The sequence below is a fragment of the Ranitomeya variabilis genome, chromosome 5 (genome assembly GCF_051348905.1).
Source record: "Ranitomeya variabilis isolate aRanVar5 chromosome 5, aRanVar5.hap1, whole genome shotgun sequence".
Lineage (NCBI taxonomy): Eukaryota > Metazoa > Chordata > Amphibia > Anura > Dendrobatidae > Ranitomeya > Ranitomeya variabilis.
The window spans coordinates 89,244,075-89,263,918 of NC_135236.1; the positions used below are offsets into that span (position 1 = coordinate 89,244,075).

The 19,844-nt window shown below is 36.6% G+C and overlaps 20 non-coding genes across 20 annotated transcripts; all 20 read left to right on the top strand.

Moving 5' to 3' along the window:
- Positions 1-514: 514 nt before the first annotated feature.
- Positions 515-607, top strand: TRNAI-UAU (transfer RNA isoleucine (anticodon UAU)). The gene is given in 2 exon segments: positions 515-552; positions 572-607. It is a non-coding gene; the product is annotated as a tRNA-Ile (tRNA).
- Positions 608-1,054: 447 nt separating this feature from the next.
- TRNAR-CCU (transfer RNA arginine (anticodon CCU)) lies at positions 1,055-1,127 on the top strand. Its single transcript has one exon. It is a non-coding gene; the product is annotated as a tRNA-Arg (tRNA).
- Positions 1,128-1,988: 861 nt separating this feature from the next.
- On the top strand, positions 1,989-2,081 carry TRNAI-UAU (transfer RNA isoleucine (anticodon UAU)). The gene is given in 2 exon segments: positions 1,989-2,026; positions 2,046-2,081. It is a non-coding gene; the product is annotated as a tRNA-Ile (tRNA).
- A 447-nt stretch (positions 2,082-2,528) lies between these two features.
- Positions 2,529-2,601, top strand: TRNAR-CCU (transfer RNA arginine (anticodon CCU)). The gene has a single exon. It is a non-coding gene; the product is annotated as a tRNA-Arg (tRNA).
- Positions 2,602-5,581: 2,980 nt separating this feature from the next.
- TRNAI-UAU (transfer RNA isoleucine (anticodon UAU)) lies at positions 5,582-5,674 on the top strand. The gene is given in 2 exon segments: positions 5,582-5,619; positions 5,639-5,674. It is a non-coding gene; the product is annotated as a tRNA-Ile (tRNA).
- Positions 5,675-6,703: 1,029 nt separating this feature from the next.
- On the top strand, positions 6,704-6,796 carry TRNAI-UAU (transfer RNA isoleucine (anticodon UAU)). The gene is given in 2 exon segments: positions 6,704-6,741; positions 6,761-6,796. It is a non-coding gene; the product is annotated as a tRNA-Ile (tRNA).
- Positions 6,797-7,243: 447 nt separating this feature from the next.
- TRNAR-CCU (transfer RNA arginine (anticodon CCU)) lies at positions 7,244-7,316 on the top strand. The gene has a single exon. It is a non-coding gene; the product is annotated as a tRNA-Arg (tRNA).
- Positions 7,317-10,295: 2,979 nt separating this feature from the next.
- Positions 10,296-10,388, top strand: TRNAI-UAU (transfer RNA isoleucine (anticodon UAU)). Its single transcript is given in 2 exon segments — positions 10,296-10,333; positions 10,353-10,388. It is a non-coding gene; the product is annotated as a tRNA-Ile (tRNA).
- A 1,028-nt stretch (positions 10,389-11,416) lies between these two features.
- TRNAI-UAU (transfer RNA isoleucine (anticodon UAU)) lies at positions 11,417-11,509 on the top strand. The gene is given in 2 exon segments: positions 11,417-11,454; positions 11,474-11,509. It is a non-coding gene; the product is annotated as a tRNA-Ile (tRNA).
- A 447-nt stretch (positions 11,510-11,956) lies between these two features.
- TRNAR-CCU (transfer RNA arginine (anticodon CCU)) lies at positions 11,957-12,029 on the top strand. The gene has a single exon. It is a non-coding gene; the product is annotated as a tRNA-Arg (tRNA).
- Positions 12,030-12,896: 867 nt separating this feature from the next.
- Positions 12,897-12,989, top strand: TRNAI-UAU (transfer RNA isoleucine (anticodon UAU)). The gene is given in 2 exon segments: positions 12,897-12,934; positions 12,954-12,989. It is a non-coding gene; the product is annotated as a tRNA-Ile (tRNA).
- Positions 12,990-13,436: 447 nt separating this feature from the next.
- On the top strand, positions 13,437-13,509 carry TRNAR-CCU (transfer RNA arginine (anticodon CCU)). The gene has a single exon. It is a non-coding gene; the product is annotated as a tRNA-Arg (tRNA).
- An 866-nt stretch (positions 13,510-14,375) lies between these two features.
- Positions 14,376-14,468, top strand: TRNAI-UAU (transfer RNA isoleucine (anticodon UAU)). Its single transcript is given in 2 exon segments — positions 14,376-14,413; positions 14,433-14,468. It is a non-coding gene; the product is annotated as a tRNA-Ile (tRNA).
- A 447-nt stretch (positions 14,469-14,915) lies between these two features.
- Positions 14,916-14,988, top strand: TRNAR-CCU (transfer RNA arginine (anticodon CCU)). Its single transcript has one exon. It is a non-coding gene; the product is annotated as a tRNA-Arg (tRNA).
- Positions 14,989-15,852: 864 nt separating this feature from the next.
- TRNAI-UAU (transfer RNA isoleucine (anticodon UAU)) lies at positions 15,853-15,945 on the top strand. Its single transcript is given in 2 exon segments — positions 15,853-15,890; positions 15,910-15,945. It is a non-coding gene; the product is annotated as a tRNA-Ile (tRNA).
- A 447-nt stretch (positions 15,946-16,392) lies between these two features.
- Positions 16,393-16,465, top strand: TRNAR-CCU (transfer RNA arginine (anticodon CCU)). The gene has a single exon. It is a non-coding gene; the product is annotated as a tRNA-Arg (tRNA).
- Positions 16,466-17,333: 868 nt separating this feature from the next.
- On the top strand, positions 17,334-17,426 carry TRNAI-UAU (transfer RNA isoleucine (anticodon UAU)). Its single transcript is given in 2 exon segments — positions 17,334-17,371; positions 17,391-17,426. It is a non-coding gene; the product is annotated as a tRNA-Ile (tRNA).
- A 447-nt stretch (positions 17,427-17,873) lies between these two features.
- TRNAR-CCU (transfer RNA arginine (anticodon CCU)) lies at positions 17,874-17,946 on the top strand. The gene has a single exon. It is a non-coding gene; the product is annotated as a tRNA-Arg (tRNA).
- Positions 17,947-18,813: 867 nt separating this feature from the next.
- TRNAI-UAU (transfer RNA isoleucine (anticodon UAU)) lies at positions 18,814-18,906 on the top strand. Its single transcript is given in 2 exon segments — positions 18,814-18,851; positions 18,871-18,906. It is a non-coding gene; the product is annotated as a tRNA-Ile (tRNA).
- Positions 18,907-19,353: 447 nt separating this feature from the next.
- TRNAR-CCU (transfer RNA arginine (anticodon CCU)) lies at positions 19,354-19,426 on the top strand. The gene has a single exon. It is a non-coding gene; the product is annotated as a tRNA-Arg (tRNA).
- Positions 19,427-19,844: the final 418 nt, after the last annotated feature.

The window sequence follows — 19,844 nt, forward strand, 5'->3', positions numbered from 1 at the left end:
GTTCTTTCTTACAAAACAAAATGAGTAATCTTTCAATTTTCACCCTGGCCACTGGGAATATTTTGGACTCAAACATCCTGTCGTTCTAGAGCAGTTTTGCTTAATATCAGAGGTATGGTTACAAAGACTGACAACACCTCTGTACGCAGCTGTTAACACAGGATCTAGGAATCACAAAAGGTGATGTCACAGATGACCCTGCAGCCCCTGAATTCAGAAGAATTTTTTATATCGTCAATGTCTGTTCATTGCAGCAAATGTAAGTGCGCATTTCCTGAAGAAAAAAAAACAAAAAAAAAAAACAGGATGTTTGAGTCTAAAATGACCCAGCGTCCAGTGTATAAATTTCTCATTTTCATTTTTAATAAAGATTGTGATATGGTAAAATATTTATTGTCAAACATTATAATAAAACCTTAGAAACCTGTTGTAAGCAATCATTAATTTTCTGAAGAACTATCCCATTTCAATTTTTTTTTTAATCAAATTTATGTCATAGCGGTGTACCCAGTCAGCTCCAGTGGCGCAATCGGTCAGCGCGCGGTACTTATAAAGCAGTAACTGTCGAGTGATGCCGAGGTTGTGAGTTCGACCCTCACCTGGAGCATTCTATTCTTGCCTTCGTTTTGTATTTTTTACTACTGAAGTCGTTGAATCGGTTCATGATCTAGTGTCAAGATTAAGAGAGAAATTTCAACGAGATATTTGTTGTTTAAATTTTTGTATTTTTTTAAATTGCCGCAGGTTGGACAAGTCTATTGAGTCCCACCGTAATCTGGTGTCATAATTGAAAGGGAAATGTGGAAGATATCTATTTAGTTTTTCAGGCTTCTGGCAGTCCAATAAACTTTCCATCATCGGCATTGATAACGTACAGTGACCCGACAAAGTTAGCCCTGGCTCTCTTCTAAAATAAAGATGCATGTGCATTCGGACGGTTTGTTTCAATTTGGAGTTCAAACGTACAAGATCGTCCTTGATAACTCAATCAAAAGTGAGTGATTCACTCTTGTGGTAACCAAAGAAAGTCTGGATTTTTAATCTACTCCATCAAGCCCCAGTGGCCTAATGGATAAGGCACTGGCCTCCTAAGCCAGGGATTGTGGGTTCAAGTCCCATCTGGGGTGCTTGTTGATTTCCCTTTCCAACAGTTTCTCATGGAAGGTTGATGGTGCAGGTGTAAACTGTTCTCCTTGTGTTGTTTCTTTGTAAATTAGTTCTTGCAAACCTCTACCCTTTACAACGATCCTTTCCATGTACTGAGAGAAGTGTTAACACGCAATTGTGTGGGGCCGACAAACATAGCATCTTAATTGTTTGCATCATCATTTATGACCCAAATAACAAAGAGTATCTTTTCTAAGATATGGATATGCTTTCAACCACACAATATTGGCAAATATCAAAATCAAAAATTATAATTGAAAAATGTAAACGGTTTTTGAAACATTTTGGACAACGTTCTTTTTTTCATATCATGTTCTTTCTTACAAAACAAAATGAGTAATCTTTCAATTTTCACCCTGGCCACTGGGAATATTTTGGACTCAAACATCCTGTCGTTCTAGAGCAGTTTTGCTTAATATCAGAGGTATGGTTACAAAGACTGACAACACCTCTTTACGCAGCTGTTAACACAGGATCTAGGAATCACAAAAGGTGATGTCACAGATGACCCTGCAGCCCCTGAATTCAGAAGAATTTTTTATATCGTCAATGTCTGTTCATTGCAGCAAATGTAAGTGCGCATTTCCTGAAGAAAAAAAACAAAAAAAACAGGATGTTTGAGTCTAAAATGACCCAGCGTCCAGTGTATAAATTTCTCATTTTCATTTTTAATAAAGATTGTGAAATGGTAAAATATATATTGTCAAACATTATAATAAAACCTTAGAAACCTGTTGTAAGCAATCATTAATTTTCTGAAGAACTATCCCATTTCAATTTTTTTTTTAATCAAATTTATGTCATAGCAGTGTACCCAGTCAGCTCCAGTGGCGCAATCGGTCAGCGCGCGGTACTTATAAAGCAGTAACTGTCGAGTGATGCCGAGGTTGTGAGTTCGACCCTCACCTGGAGCATTCTATTCTTGCCTTCGTTTTGTATTTTTTACTACTGAAGTCGTTGAATCGGTTCATGATCTAGTGTCAAGATTAAGAGAGAAATTTCAACGAGATATTTGTTGTTTAAATTTTTGTATTTTTTTAAATTGCCGCAGGTTGGACAAGTCTATTGAGTCCCACCGTAATCTGGTGTCATAATTGAAAGGGAAATGTGGAAGATATCTATTTAGTTTTTCAGGCTTCTGGCAGTCCAATAAACTTTCCATCATCGGCATTGATAACGTACAGTGACCCGACAAAGTTAGCCCTGGCTCTCTTCTAAAATAAAGATGCATGTGCATTCGGACGGTTTGTTTCAATTTGGAGTTCAAACGTACAAGATCGTCCTTGATAACTCAATCAAAAGTGAGTGATTCACTCTTGTGGTAACCAAAGAAAGTCTGGATTTTTAAGCTACTCCATCAAGCCCCAGTGGCCTAATGGATAAGGCACTGGCCTCCTAAGCCAGGGATTGTGGGTTCAAGTCCCATCTGAGGTGCTTGTTGATTTCCCTTTCCAACAGTTTCTCATGGAAGGTTGATGGTGCAGGTGTAAACTGTTCTCCTTGTGTTGTTTCTTTGTAAATTAGTTCTTGCAAACCTCTACCCTTTACAACGATCCTTTCCATGTACTGAGAGAAGTGTTAACACGCAATTGTGTGGGGCCGACAAACATAGCATCTTAATTGTTTGCATCATCATTTATGACCCAAATAACAAAGAGTATCTTTTCTAAGATATGGATATGCTTTCAACCACACAATATTGGCAAATATCAAAATCAAAAATTATAATTGAAAAATGTAAACGGTTTTTGAAACATTTTGGACAACGTTCTTTTTTTCATATCATGTTCTTTCTTACAAAACAAAATGAGTAATCTTTCAATTTTTTTTTTTTTTTTCCATTTCTTCAAAATTAGTTTTTATTGGGTATATAACAAAAATGAACAGAAGAAAAAATAAACAATGACATAAACAATGTCTAAGTGACTGTAGTGAAAATGTCTACAACAGGTATAATTGTACACCCCGAAAAAGAAGAATCGTCAAATAGCTCTTTGACTGTATCTAAAGAATACATACGACAGTACAAACAATCTGGATAACTGTAATGGATACACGTCCACAGTAAGTATAAATGTTCATTTAGTAAAAGAAAACATCAAGTTTTTCCTTCAACTGTAGCCATTTACCCCATCTGATCTGAAAGCGATCCTCAGAGAGAAGGCTTGTATAGTAAATTTTTTCGTATACAAAATGTTTGTCAATCAACAATATTAAATGTTTCACATTAGGGGGACGAACACTATTCCACTCCCTGGCAATCAAATAACTTGCAGACATGAAAATATGACTGGTTAAAAATTTGTCCGATTTGAGGTGGTTTAGATTAATGAGTAGTAGAGCTATATCAGGACGTGGAGAGATGGTTTTTTTAATCAAAAAAGAAATAATCACAAAAACTTCAGACCAAAAATTTGCAAGAAGGGGACAGGACCAGAAAGTATGTAATAGATTTGCTGATTGTCCACATTTCCTCCAACACATTCCATCATGGTCTTTAACAAAATGTTTCAGTCTATTAGGAGTCAAATAATATCTCTGGGTCAATTTGTAATGAGTTTCAAGAGTATTTGAGCATCTGGAGGCCTTCGTCGCTAATTTAAAGGACTGTGACCATTGAAGTGGCGAAATTTTTACATTTAAACTTTGTTCCCATTTTTCAAAAGGACCCGAGCTACTAAAAGTATATTTGTCAGTTAAGATATTGTAAAAGGCACTCAAACAGCTCTTGGTTTTTGGAGGTGGATTTGTAAGGAAGTTAATAGCAGTTTGGTTGAAAAATATTTTCTTGGGTATGCCTATCTGTTTTTTATATTCTTCTTTAAGAAAATAATAATCCATGAATTCACTACTATTAATTTTGAATTTGTCTTTTAGTATATGAAAGGGAATAAAATGATTATCTTCCACCAAGTCATAAATGGATTTAATCCCCTGTCTCGACCAAAGCTCATAGCGGAATCTAAGTGAGGGTCTAATTGGAAGTAAAAATGAGATGGGAAGTGGTTTAATAAAATAAGGAAGTTTGTTAGATTTTTGGGATTGAAAGTATAGCCAGCTCTCAATCGATGCCCTGATGATGGGATTATGGACATCTTTGAACCAGACAGGGGTGCCCACTTTCCCCTCTGATTTTTATCCTTAGTCTGGAACCATTAGCACAATACATCAGGAATTCTGAGGAAGTTAGAGGTATACGCTCAGATAACACTGATCACAAAATCGGACTATACGCAGACGACATTATCCTTACATTGTCGGATCCAGTTAATTCAATCAAACGTGTCTGGGAAATCATAAATGATTTTGGTAAAGTGTCCTTTTATAAATTGAATTATTCAAAAACTATAGTGTTGTCTCTCTACCTGTCACTTCAGATGAAGCGACTTCTGCGCGGTTCCTATCCTTTCATCTGGGACCGCACTCAGACCCCGTATCTTGGCATTTTGTTGACTGACGGTATAGATAGACTATATAGGATCAATGCTGAACATGTCCATAGTGAGGTGGAGAAAGTTATTAAAACCATCTCAAAATCCCCTTCCTCGTGGCTTGGGAGAGTCACCTTATATAAAATGTTTGTCCTTCCTAAAATCCTATATTTCTTTAGAAATGTCCCCCTACCACTTCCCAAATCTATTCTACAAAAATTAACAAACCAAATGAATAAATATATATGGTCTGGGGGGAAGACCAGAATAAAAAAACAAATTTTGATTCGCTCTAGGGAAAGTGGTGGAATAGCTTTACCTGACATAAATGCATATTACCATTCCATTATACTTGACCAAACTAAGTCATGGTTCAAAAATACTGATGGTCTGGAATGGCCAAAAATGGAATTGGCCTCCATGCCCAATCAGGAACCTCTTCTATATCTATATAATTTTTTCATAAAACAACAAAAGATCAAAGATGTCCATAATCTTTCAATTTTCACCCTGGCCACTGGGAATATTTTGGACTCAAACATCCTGTCGTTCTAGAGCAGTTTTGCTTAATATCAGAGGTATGGTTACAAAGACTGACAACACCTCTTTACGCAGCTGTTAACACAGGATCTAGGAATCACAAAAGGTGATGTCACAGATGACCCTGCAGGCCCTGAATTCAGAAGAATTTTTTATATCGTCAATGTCTGTTCATTGCAGCAAATGTAAGTGCGCATTTCCTGAAGAAAAAAAAAACAAAAAAAGAAAAACAGGATGTTTGAGTCTAAAATGACCCAGCGTCCAGTGTATAAATTTCTCATTTTCATTTTTAATAAAGATTGTGATATGGTAAAATATATATTGTCAAACATTATAATAAAACCTTAGAAACCTGTTGTAAGCAATCATTAATTTTCTGAAGAACTATCCCATTTCAATTTTTTTTTTTAATCAAATTTATGTCATAGCGGTGTACCCAGTCAGCTCCAGTGGCGCAATCGGTCAGCGCGCGGTACTTATAAAGCAGTAACTGTCGAGTGATGCCGAGGTTGTGAGTTCGACCCTCACCTGGAGCATTCTATTCTTGCCTTCGTTTTGTATTTTTTACTACTGAAGTCGTTGAATCGGTTCATGATCTAGTGTCAAGATTAAGAGAGAAATTTCAACGAGATATTTGTTGTTTAAATTTTTGTATTTTTTTAAATTGCCGCAGGTTGGACAAGTCTATTGAGTCCCACCGTAATCTGGTGTCATAATTGAAAGGGAAATGTGGAAGATATCTATTTAGTTTTTCAGGCTTCTGGCAGTCCAATAAACTTTCCATCATCGGCATTGATAACGTACAGTGACCCGACAAAGTTAGCCCTGGCTCTCTTCTAAAATAAAGATGCATGTGCATTCGGACGGTTTGTTTCAATTTGGAGTTCAAACTCCATCATTTATGACCCAAATAACAAATAGTATCTTTTCTAAGATATGGATATGCTTTCAACCACACAATATTGGCAAATATCAAAATCAAAAATTATAATTGAAAAATGTAAACGGTTTTTGAAACATTTTGGACAACGTTCTTTTTTTCATATCATGTTCTTTCTTACAAAACAAAATGAGTAATCTTTCAATTTTCACCCTGGCCACTGGGAATATTTTGGACTCAAACATCCTGTCGTTCTAGAGCAGTTTTGCTTAATATCAGAGGTATGGTTACAAAGACTGACAACACCTCTTTACGCAGCTGTTAACACAGGATCTAGGAATCACAAAAGGTGATGTCACAGATGACCCTGCAGCCCCTGAATTCAGAAGAATTTTTTATATCGTCAATGTCTGTTCATTGCAGCAAATGTAAGTGCGCATTTCCTGAAGAAAAAAAAACAAAAAAAAAAAAACAGGATGTTTGAGTCTAAAATGACCCAGCGTCCAGTGTATAAATTTCTCATTTTCATTTTTAATAAAGATTGTGATATGGTAAAATATATATTGTCAAACATTATAATAAAACCTTAGAAACCTGATGTAAGCAATCATTAATTTTCTGAAGAACTATCCCATTTCAATTTTTTTTTTTTATCAAATTTATGTCATAGCGGTGTACCCAGTCAGCTCCAGTGGCGCAATCGGTCAGCGCGCGGTACTTATAAAGCAGTAACTGTCGAGTGATGCCGAGGTTGTGAGTTCGACCCTCACCTGGAGCATTCTATTCTTGCCTTCGTTTTGTATTTTTTACTACTGAAGTCGTTGAATCGGTTCATGATCTAGTGTCAAGATTAAGAGAGAAATTTCAACGAGATATTTGTTGTTTAAATTTTTGTATTTTTTTAAATTGCCGCAGGTTGGACAAGTCTATTGAGTCCCACCGTAATCTGGTGTCATAATTGAAAGGGAAATGTGGAAGATATCTATTTAGTTTTTCAGGCTTCTGGCAGTCCAATAAACTTTCCATCATCGGCATTGATAACGTACAGTGACCCGACAAAGTTAGCCCTGGCTCTCTTCTAAAATAAAGATGCATGTGCATTCGGACGGTTTGTTTCAATTTGGAGTTCAAACGTACAAGATCGTCCTTGATAACTCAATCAAAAGTGAGTGATTCACTCTTGTGGTAACCAAAGAAAGTCTGGATTTTTAAGCTACTCCATCAAGCCCCAGTGGCCTAATGGATAAGGCACTGGCCTCCTAAGCCAGGGATTGTGGGTTCAAGTCCCATCTGAGGTGCTTGTTGATTTCCCTTTCCAACAGTTTCTCATGGAAGGTTGATGGTGCAGGTGTAAACTGTTCTCCTTGTGTTGTTTCTTTGTAAATTAGTTCTTGCAAACCTCTACCCTTTACAACGATCCTTTCCATGTACTGAGAGAAGTGTTAACACGCAATTGTGTGGGGCCGACAAACATAGCATCTTAATTGTTTGCATCATCATTTATGACCCAAATAACAAAGAGTATCTTTTCTAAGATATGGATATGCTTTCAACCACACAATATTGGCAAATATCAAAATCAAAAATTATAATTGAAAAATGTAAACGGTTTTTGAAACATTTTGGACAACGTTCTTTTTTTCATATCATGTTCTTTCTTACAAAACAAAATGAGTAATCTTTCAATTTTTTTTTTTTTTTTCCATTTCTTCAAAATTAGTTTTTATTGGGTATATAACAAAAATGAACAGAAGAAAAAATAAACAATGACATAAACAATGTCTAAGTGACTGTAGTGAAAATGTCTACAACAGGTATAATTGTACACCCCGAAAAAGAAGAATCGTCAAATAGCTCTTTGACTGTATCTAAAGAATACATACGACAGTACAAACAATCTGGATAACTGTAATGGATACACGTCCACAGTAAGTATAAATGTTCATTTAGTAAAAGAAAACATCAAGTTTTTCCTTCAACTGTAGCCATTTACCCCATCTGATCTGAAAGCGATCCTCAGAGAGAAGGCTTGTATAGTAAATTTTTTCGTATACAAAATGTTTGTCAATCAACAATATTAAATGTTTCACATTAGGGGGACGAACACTATTCCACTCCCTGGCAATCAAATAACTTGCAGACATGAAAATATGACTGGTTAAAAATTTGTCCGATTTGAGGTGGTTTAGATTAATGAGTAGTAGAGCTATATCAGGACGTGGAGAGATGGTTTTTTTAATCAAAAAAGAAATAATCACAAAAACTTCAGACCAAAAATTTGCAAGAAGGGGACAGGACCAGAAAGTATGTAATAGATTTGCTGATTGTCCACATTTCCTCCAACACATTCCATCATGGTCTTTAACAAAATGTTTCAGTCTATTAGGAGTCAAATAATATCTCTGGGTCAATTTGTAATGAGTTTCAAGAGTATTTGAGCATCTGGAGGCCTTCGTCGCTAATTTAAAGGACTGTGACCATTGAAGTGGCGAAATTTTTACATTTAAACTTTGTTCCCATTTTTCAAAAGGACCCGAGCTACTAAAAGTATATTTGTCAGTTAAGATATTGTAAAAGGCACTCAAACAGCTCTTGGTTTTTGGAGGTGGATTTGTAAGGAAGTTAATAGCAGTTTGGTTGAAAAATATTTTCTTGGGTATGCCTATCTGTTTTTTATATTCTTCTTTAAGAAAATAATAATCCATGAATTCACTACTATTAATTTTGAATTTGTCTTTTAGTATATGAAAGGGAATAAAATGATTATCTTCCACCAAGTCATAAATGGATTTAATCCCCTGTCTCGACCAAAGCTCATAGCGGAATCTAAGTGAGGGTCTAATTGGAAGTAAAAATGAGATGGGAAGTGGTTTAATAAAATAAGGAAGTTTGTTAGATTTTTGGGATTGAAAGTATAGCCAGCTCTCAATCGATGCCCTGATGATGGGATTATGGACATCTTTGAACCAGACAGGGGTGCCCACTTTCCCCTCTGATTTTTATCCTTAGTCTGGAACCATTAGCACAATACATCAGGAATTCTGAGGAAGTTAGAGGTATACGCTCAGATAACACTGATCACAAAATCGGACTATACGCAGACGACATTATCCTTACATTGTCGGATCCAGTTAATTCAATCAAACGTGTCTGGGAAATCATAAATGATTTTGGTAAAGTGTCCTTTTATAAATTGAATTATTCAAAAACTATAGTGTTGTCTCTCTACCTGTCACTTCAGATGAAGCGACTTCTGCGCGGTTCCTATCCTTTCATCTGGGACCGCACTCAGACCCCGTATCTTGGCATTTTGTTGACTGACGGTATAGATAGACTATATAGGATCAATGCTGAACATGTCCATAGTGAGGTGGAGAAAGTTATTAAAACCATCTCAAAATCCCCTTCCTCGTGGCTTGGGAGAGTCACCTTATATAAAATGTTTGTCCTTCCTAAAATCCTATATTTCTTTAGAAATGTCCCCCTACCACTTCCCAAATCTATTCTACAAAAATTAACAAACCAAATGAATAAATATATATGGTCTGGGGGGAAGACCAGAATAAAAAAACAAATTTTGATTCGCTCTAGGGAAAGTGGTGGAATAGCTTTACCTGACATAAATGCATATTACCATTCCATTATACTTGACCAAACTAAGTCATGGTTCAAAAATACTGATGGTCTGGAATGGCCAAAAATGGAATTGGCCTCCATGCCCAATCAGGAACCTCTTCTATATCTATATAATTTTTTCATAAAACAACAAAAGATCAAAGATGTCCATAATCTTTCAATTTTCACCCTGGCCACTGGGAATATTTTGGACTCAAACATCCTGTCGTTCTAGAGCAGTTTTGCTTAATATCAGAGGTATGGTTACAAAGACTGACAACACCTCTTTACGCAGCTGTTAACACAGGATCTAGGAATCACAAAAGGTGATGTCACAGATGACCCTGCAGGCCCTGAATTCAGAAGAATTTTTTATATCGTCAATGTCTGTTCATTGCAGCAAATGTAAGTGCGCATTTCCTGAAGAAAAAAAAAACAAAAAAAAAAAACAGGATGTTTGAGTCTAAAATGACCCAGCGTCCAGTGTATAAATTTCTCATTTTCATTTTTAATAAAGATTGTGATATGGTAAAATATATATTGTCAAACATTATAATAAAACCTTAGAAACCTGTTGTAAGCAATCATTAATTTTCTGAAGAACTATCCCATTTCAATTTTTTTTTTTAATCAAATTTATGTCATAGCGGTGTACCCAGTCAGCTCCAGTGGCGCAATCGGTCAGCGCGCGGTACTTATAAAGCAGTAACTGTCGAGTGATGCCGAGGTTGTGAGTTCGACCCTCACCTGGAGCATTCTATTCTTGCCTTCGTTTTGTATTTTTTACTACTGAAGTCGTTGAATCGGTTCATGATCTAGTGTCAAGATTAAGAGAGAAATTTCAACGAGATATTTGTTGTTTAAATTTTTGTATTTTTTTAAATTGCCGCAGGTTGGACAAGTCTATTGAGTCCCACCGTAATCTGGTGTCATAATTGAAAGGGAAATGTGGAAGATATCTATTTAGTTTTTCAGGCTTCTGGCAGTCCAATAAACTTTCCATCATCGGCATTGATAACGTACAGTGACCCGACAAAGTTAGCCCTGGCTCTCTTCTAAAATAAAGATGCATGTGCATTCGGACGGTTTGTTTCAATTTGGAGTTCAAACTCCATCATTTATGACCCAAATAACAAATAGTATCTTTTCTAAGATATGGATATGCTTTCAACCACACAATATTGGCAAATATCAAAATCAAAAATTATAATTGAAAAATGTAAACGGTTTTTGAAACATTTTGGACAACGTTCTTTTTTTCATATCATGTTCTTTCTTACAAAACAAAATGAGTAATCTTTCAATTTTCACCCTGGCCACTGGGAATATTTTGGACTCAAACATCCTGTCGTTCTAGAGCAGTTTTGCTTAATATCAGAGGTATGGTTACAAAGACTGACAACACCTCTTTACGCAGCTGTTAACACAGGATCTAGGAATCACAAAAGGTGATGTCACAGATGACCCTGCAGCCCCTGAATTCAGAAGAATTTTTTATATCGTCAATGTCTGTTCATTGCAGCAAATGTAAGTGCGCATTTCCTGAAGAAAAAAAAAACAAAAAAAAAAACAGGATGTTTGAGTCTAAAATGACCCAGCGTCCAGTGTATAAATTTCTCATTTTCATTTTTAATAAAGATTGTGATATGGTAAAATATATATTGTCAAACATTATAATAAAACCTTAGAAACCTGATGTAAGCAATCATTAATTTTCTGAAGAACTATCCCATTTCAATTTTTTTTTTTTATCAAATTTATGTCATAGCGGTGTACCCAGTCAGCTCCAGTGGCGCAATCGGTCAGCGCGCGGTACTTATAAAGCAGTAACTGTCGAGTGATGCCGAGGTTGTGAGTTCGACCCTCACCTGGAGCATTCTATTCTTGCCTTCGTTTTGTATTTTTTACTACTGAAGTCGTTGAATCGGTTCATGATCTAGTGTCAAGATTAAGAGAGAAATTTCAACGAGATATTTGTTGTTTAAATTTTTGTATTTTTTTAAATTGCCGCAGGTTGGACAAGTCTATTGAGTCCCACCGTAATCTGGTGTCATAATTGAAAGGGAAATGTGGAAGATATCTATTTAGTTTTTCAGGCTTCTGGCAGTCCAATAAACTTTCCATCATCGGCATTGATAACGTACAGTGACCCGACAAAGTTAGCCCTGGCTCTCTTCTAAAATAAAGATGCATGTGCATTCGGACGGTTTGTTTCAATTTGGAGTTCAAACGTACAAGATCGTCCTTGATAACTCAATCAAAAGTGAGTGATTCACTCTTGTGGTAACCAAAGAAAGTCTGGATTTTTAAGCTACTCCATCAAGCCCCAGTGGCCTAATGGATAAGGCACTGGCCTCCTAAGCCAGGGATTGTGGGTTCAAGTCCCATCTGGGGTGCTTGTTGATTTCCCTTTCCAACAGTTTCTCATGGAAGGTTGATGGTGCAGGTGTAAACTGTTCTCCTTGTGTTGTTTCTTTGTAAATTAGTTCTTGCAAACCTCTACCCTTTACAACGATCCTTTCCATGTACTGAGAGAAGTGTTAACACGCAATTGTGTGGGGCCGACAAACATAGCATCTTAATTGTTTGCATCGTCATTTATGACCCAAATAACAAAGAGTATCTTTTCTAAGATATGGATATGCTTTCAACCACACAATATTGGCAAATATCAAAATCAAAAATTATAATTGAAAAATGTAAACGGTTTTTGAAACATTTTGGACAACATTCTTTTTTTCATATCATGTTCTTTCTTACAAAACAAAATGAGTAATCTTTCAATTTTCACCCTGGCCACTGGGAATATTTTGGACTCAAACATCCTGTCGTTCTAGAGCAGTTTTGCTTAATATCAGAGGTATGGTTACAAAGACTGACAACACCTCTGTACGCAGCTGTTAACACAGGATCTAGGAATCACAAAAGGTGATGTCACAGATGACCCTGCAGCCCCTGAATTCAGAAGAATTTTTTATATCGTCAATGTCTGTTCATTGCAGCAAATGTAAGTGCGCATTTCCTGAAGAAAAAAAAAACAAAAAAAAAAAGAGGATGTTTGAGTCTAAAATGACCCAGCGTCCAGTGTATAAATTTCTCATTTTCATTTTTAATAAAGATTGTGATATGGTAAAATATTTATTGTCAAACATTATAATAAAACCTTAGAAACCTGTTGTAAGCAATCATTAATTTTCTGAAGAACTATCCCATTTCAATTTTTTTTTTTAATCAAATTTATGTCATAGCGGTGTACCCAGTCAGCTCCAGTGGCGCAATCGGTCAGCGCGCGGTACTTATAAAGCAGTAACTGTCGAGTGATGCCGAGGTTGTGAGTTCGACCCTCACCTGGAGCATTCTATTCTTGCCTTCGTTTTGTATTTTTTACTACTGAAGTCGTTGAATCGGTTCATGATCTAGTGTCAAGATTAAGAGAGAAATTTCAACGAGATATTTGTTGTTTAAATTTTTGTATTTTTTTAAATTGCCGCAGGTTGGACAAGTCTATTGAGTCCCACCGTAATCTGGTGTCATAATTGAAAGGGAAATGTGGAAGATATCTATTTAGTTTTTCAGGCTTCTGGCAGTCCAATAAACTTTCCATCATCGGCATTGATAACGTACAGTGACCCGACAAAGTTAGCCCTGGCTCTCTTCTAAAATAAAGATGCATGTGCATTCGGACGGTTTGTTTCAATTTGGAGTTCAAACGTACAAGATCGTCCTTGATAACTCAATCAAAAGTGAGTGATTCACTCTTGTGGTAACCAAAGAAAGTCTGGATTTTTAAGCTACTCCATCAAGCCCCAGTGGCCTAATGGATAAGGCACTAGCCTCCTAAGCCAGGGATTGTGGGTTCAAGTCCCATCTGGGGTGCTTGTTGATTTCCCTTTCCAACAGTTTCTCATGGAAGGTTGATGGTGCAGGTGTAAACTGTTCTCCTTGTGTTGTTTCTTTGTAAATTAGTTCTTGCAAACCTCTACCCTTTACAACGATCCTTTCCATGTACTGAGAGAAGTGTTAACACGCAATTGTGTGGGGCCGACAAACATAGCATCTTAATTGTTTGCATCGTCATTTATGACCCAAATAACAAAGAGTATCTTTTCTAAGATATGGATATGCTTTCAACCACACAATATTGGCAAATATCAAAATCAAAAATTATAATTGAAAAATGTAAACGGTTTTTGAAACATTTTGGACACGTTCTTTTTTTCATATCATGTTCTTTCTTACAAAACAAAATGAGTAATCTTTCAATTTTCACCCTGGCCACTGGGAATATTTTGGACTCAAACATCCTGTCGTTCTAGAGCAGTTTTGCTTAATATCAGAGGTATGGTTACAAAGACTGACAACACCTCTGTACGCAGCTGTTAACACAGGATCTAGGAATCACAAAAGGTGATGTCACAGATGACCCTGCAGCCCCTGAATTCAGAAGAATTTTTTATATCGTCAATGTCTGTTCATTGCAGCAAATGTAAGTGCGCATTTCCTGAAGAAAAAAAAAACAAACAAAAAAACAGGATGTTTGAGTCTAAAATGACCCAGCGTCCAGTGTATAAATTTCTCATTTTCATTTTTAATAAAGATTGTGATATGGTAAAATATTTATTGTCAAACATTATAATAAAACCTTAGAAACCTGTTGTAAGCAATCATTAATTTTCTGAAGAACTATCCCATTTCAATTTTTTTTTTTAATCAAATTTATGTCATAGCGGTGTACCCAGTCAGCTCCAGTGGCGCAATCGGTCAGCGCGCGGTACTTATAAAGCAGTAACTGTCGAGTGATGCCGAGGTTGTGAGTTCGACCCTCACCTGGAGCATTCTATTCTTGCCTTCGTTTTGTATTTTTTACTACTGAAGTCGTTGAATCGGTTCATGATCTAGTGTCAAGATTAAGAGAGAAATTTCAACGAGATATTTGTTGTTTAAATTTTTGTATTTTTTTAAATTGCCGCAGGTTGGACAAGTCTATTGAGTCCCACCGTAATCTGGTGTCATAATTGAAAGGGAAATGTGGAAGATATCTATTTAGTTTTTCAGGCTTCTGGCAGTCCAATAAACTTTCCATCATCGGCATTGATAACGTACAGTGACCCGACAAAGTTAGCCCTGGCTCTCTTCTAAAATAAAGATGCATGTGCATTCGGACGGTTTGTTTCAATTTGGAGTTCAAACGTACAAGATCGTCCTTGATAACTCAATCAAAACTGAGTGATTCACTCTTGTGGTAACCAAAGAAAGTCTGGATTTTTAAGCTACTCCATCAAGCCCCAGTGGCCTAATGGATAAGGCACTGGCCTCCTAAGCCAGGGATTGTGGGTTCAAGTCCCATCTGGGGTGCTTGTTGATTTCCCTTTCCAACAGCTTCTCATGGAAGGTTGATGGTGCAGGTGTAAACTGTTCTCCTTGTGTTGTTTCTTTGTAAATTAGTTCTTGCAAACCTCTACCCTTTACAACGATCCTTTCCATGTACTGAGAGAAGTGTTAACACGCAATTGTGTGGGGCCGACAAACATAGCATCTTAATTGTTTGCATCGTCATTTATGACCCAAATAAAAAAGAGTATCTTTTCTAAGATATGGATATGCTTTCAACCACACAATATTGGCAAATATCAAAATCAAAAATTATAATTGAAAAATGTAAACGGTTTTTGAAACATTTTGGACAACGTTCTTTTTTTCATATCATGTTCTTTCTTACAAAACAAAATGAGTAATCTTTCAATTTTCACCCTGGCCACTGGGAATATTTTGGACTCAAACATCCTGTCGTTCTAGAGCAGTTTTGCTTAATATCAGAGGTATGGTTACAAAGACTGACAACACCTCTGTACGCAGCTGTTAACACAGGATCTAGGAATCACAAAAGGTGATGTCACAGATGACCCTGCAGCCCCTGAATTCAGAAGAATTTTTTATATCGTCAATGTCTGTTCATTGCAGCAAATGTAAGTGCGCATTTCCTGAAAAAAAAAACAAACAAAAAAACAGGATGTTTGAGTCTAAAATGACCCAGCGTCCAGTGTATAAATTTCTCATTTTCATTTTTAATAAAGATTGTGATATGGTAAAATATTTATTGTCAAACATTATAATAAAACCTTAGAAACCTGTTGTAAGCAATCATTAATTTTCTGAAGAACTATCCCATTTCAATTTTTTTTTTTAATCAAATTTATGTCATAGCGGTGTACCCAGTCAGCTCCAGTGGCGCAATCGGTCAGCGCGCGGTACTTATAAAGCAGTAACTGTCGAGTGATGCCGAGGTTGTGAGTTCGACCCTCACCTGGAGCATTCTATTCTTGCCTTCGTTTTGTATTTTTTACTACTGAAGTCGTTGAATCGGTTCATGATCTAGTGTCAAGATTAAGAGAGAAATTTCAACGAGATATTTGTTGTTTAAATTTTTGTATTTTTTTAAATTGCCGCAGGTTGGACAAGTCTATTGAGTCCCACCGTAATCTGGTGTCATAATTGAAAGGGAAATGTGGAAGATATCTATTTAGTTTTTCAGGCTTCTGGCAGTCCAATAAACTTTCCATCATCGGCATTGATAACGTACAGTGACCCGACAAAGTTAGCCCTGGCTCTCTTCTAAAATAAAGATGCATGTGCATTCGGACGGTTTGTTTCAATTTGGAGTTCAAACGTACAAGATCGTCCTTGATAACTCAATCAAAAGTGAGTGATTCACTCTTGTGGTAACCAAAGAAAGTCTGGATTTTTAAGCTACTCCATCAAGCCCCAGTGGCCTAATGGATAAGGCACTGGCCTCCTAAGCCAGGGATTGTGGGTTCAAGTCCCATCTGGGGTGCTTGTTGATTTCCCTTTCCAACAGTTTCTCATGGAAGGTTGATGGTGCAGGTGTAAACTGTTCTCCTTGTGTTGTTTCTTTGTAAATTAGTTCTTGCAAACCTCTACCCTTTACAACGATCCTTTCCATGTACTGAGAGAAGTGTTAACACGCAATTGTGTGGGGCCGACAAACATAGCATCTTAATTGTTTGCATCGTCATTTATGACCCAAATAACAAAGAGTATCTTTTCTAAGATATGGATATGCTTTCAACCACACAATATTGGCAAATATCAAAATCAAAAATTATAATTGAAAAATGTAAACGGTTTTTGAAACATTTTGGACAACGTTCTTTTTTTCATATCATGTTCTTTCTTACAAAACAAAATGAGTAATCTTTCAATTTTCACCCTGGCCACTGGGAATATTTTGGACTCAAACATCCTGTCGTTCTAGAGCAGTTTTGCTTAATATCAGAGGTATGGTTACAAAGACTGACAACACCTCTTTACGCAGCTGTTAACACAGGATCTAGGAATCACAAAAGGTGATGTCACAGATGACCCTGCAGCCCCTGAATTCAGAAGAATTTTTTATATCGTCAATGTCTGTTCATTGCAGCAAATGTAAGTGCGCATTTCCTGAAGAAAAAAAAAACAAAAAAAAAAAACAGGATGTTTGAGTCTAAAATGACCCAGCGTCCAGTGTATAAATTTCTCATTTTCATTTTTAATAAAGATTGTGATATGGTAAAATATATATTGTCAAACATTATAATAAAACCTTAGAAACCTGTTGTAAGCAATCATTAATTTTCTGAAGAACTATCCCATTTCAATTTTTTTTTTTTATCAAATTTATGTCATAGCGGTGTACCCAGTCAGCTCCAGTGGCGCAATCGGTCAGCGCGCGGTACTTATAAAGCAGTAACTGTCGAGTGATGCTGAGGTTGTGAGTTCGACCCTCACCTGGAGCATTCTATTCTTGCCTTCGTTTTGTATTTTTTACTACTGAAGTCGTTGAATCGGTTCATGATCTAGTGTCAAGATTAAGAGAGAAATTTCAACGAGATATTTGTTGTTTAAATTTTTGTATTTTTTTAAATTGCCGCAGGTTGGACAAGTCTATTGAGTCCCACCGTAATCTGGTGTCATAATTGAAAGGGAAATGTGGAAGATATCTATTTAGTTTTTCAGGCTTCTGGCAGTCCAATAAACTTTCCATCATCGGCATTAATAACGTACAGTGACCCGACAAAGTTAGCCCTGGCTCTCTTCTAAAATAAAGATGCATGTGCATTCGGACGGTTTGTTTCAATTTGGAGTTCAAAAGTACAAGATCGTTCTTGATAACTCAATCAAAAGTGAGTGATTCACTCTTGTGGTAACCAAAGAAAGTCTGGATTTTTAAGCTACTTCATCAAGCCCCAGTGGCCTAATGGATAAGGCACTGGCCTCCTAAGCCAGGGATTGTGGGTTCAAGTCCCATCTGGGGTGCTTGTTGATTTCCCTTTCCAACAGTTTCTCATGGAAGGTTGATGGTGCAGGTGTAAACTGTTCTCCTTGTGTTGTTTCTTTGTAAATTAGTTCTTGCAAACCTCTACCCTTTACAACGATCCTTTCCATGTACTGAGAGAAGTGTTAACACGCAATTGTGTGGGGCCGACAAACATAGCATCTTAATTGTTTGCATCGTCATTTATGACCCAAATAACAAAGAGTATCTTTTCTAAGATATGGATATGCTTTCAACCACACAATATTGGCAAATATCAAAATCAAAAATTATAATTGAAAAATGTAAACGGTTTTTGAAACATTTTGGACAACGTTCTTTTTTTCATATCATGTTCTTTCTTACAAAACAAAATGAGTAATCTTTCAATTTTCACCCTGGCCACTGGGAATATTTTGGACTCAAACATCCTGTCGTTCTAGAGCAGTTTTGCTTAATATCAGAGGTATGGTTACAAAGACTGACAACACCTCTGTACGCAGCTGTTAACACAGGATCTAGGAATCACAAAAGGTGATGTCACAGATGACCCTGCAGCCCCTGAATTCAGAAGAATTTTTTATATCGTCAATGTCTGTTCATTGCAGCAAATGTAAGTGCGCATTTCCTGAAGAAAAAAAAAACAAAAAAAAAAACAGGATGTTTGAGTCTAAAATGACCCAGCGTCCAGTGTATAAATTTCTCATTTTCATTTTTAATAAAGATTGTGATATGGTAAAATATTTATTGTCAAACATTATAATAAAACCTTAGAAACCTGTTGTAAGCAATCATTAATTTTCTGAAGAACTATCCCATTTCAATTTTTTTTTTTAATCAAATTTATGTCATAGCGGTGTACCCAGTCAGCTCCAGTGGCGCAATCGGTCAGCGCGCGGTACTTATAAAGCAGTAACTGTCGAGTGATGCCGAGGTTGTGAGTTCGACCCTCACCTGGAGCATTCTATTCTTGCCTTCGTTTTGTATTTTTTACTACTGAAGTCGTTGAATCGGTTCATGATCTAGTGTCAAGATTAAGAGAGAAATTTCAACGAGATATTTGTTGTTTAAATTTTTGTATTTTTTTTAATTGCCGCAGGTTGGACAAGTCTATTGAGTCCCACCGTAATCTGGTGTCATAATTGAAAGGGAAATGTGGAAGATATCTATTTAGTTTTTCAGGCTTCTGGCAGTCCAATAAACTTTCCATCATCGGCATTGATAACGTACAGTGACCCGACAAAGTTAGCCCTGGCTCTCTTCTAAAATAAAGATGCATGTGCATTCGGACGGTTTGTTTCAATTTGGAGTTCAAACGTACAAGATCGTCCTTGATAACTCAATCAAAAGTGAGTGATTCACTCTTGTGGTAACCAAAGAAAGTCTGGATTTTTAAGCTACTCCATCAAGCCCCAGTGGCCTAATGGATAAGGCACTGGCCTCCTAAGCCAGGGATTGTGGGTTCAAGTCCCATCTGGGGTGCTTGTTGATTTCCCTTTCCAACAGTTTCTCATGGAAGGTTGATGGTGCAGGTGTAAGCTGTTCTCCTTGTGTTGTTTCTTTGTAAATTAGTTCTTGCAAACCTCTACCCTTTACAACGATCCTTTCCATGTACTGAGAGAAGTGTTAACACGCAATTGTGTGGGGCCGACAAACATAGCATCTTAATTGTTTGCATCATCATTTTTGACCCAAATAACAAAGAGTATCTTTTCTAAGATATGGATATGCTTTCAACCACACAATATTGGCAAATATCAAAATCAAAAATTATAATTGAAAAATGTAAACGGTTTTTGAAACATTTTGGACAACGTTCTTTTTTTCATATCATGTTCTTTCTTACAAAACAAAATGAGTAATCTTTCAATTTTCACCCTGGCCACTGGGAATATTTTGG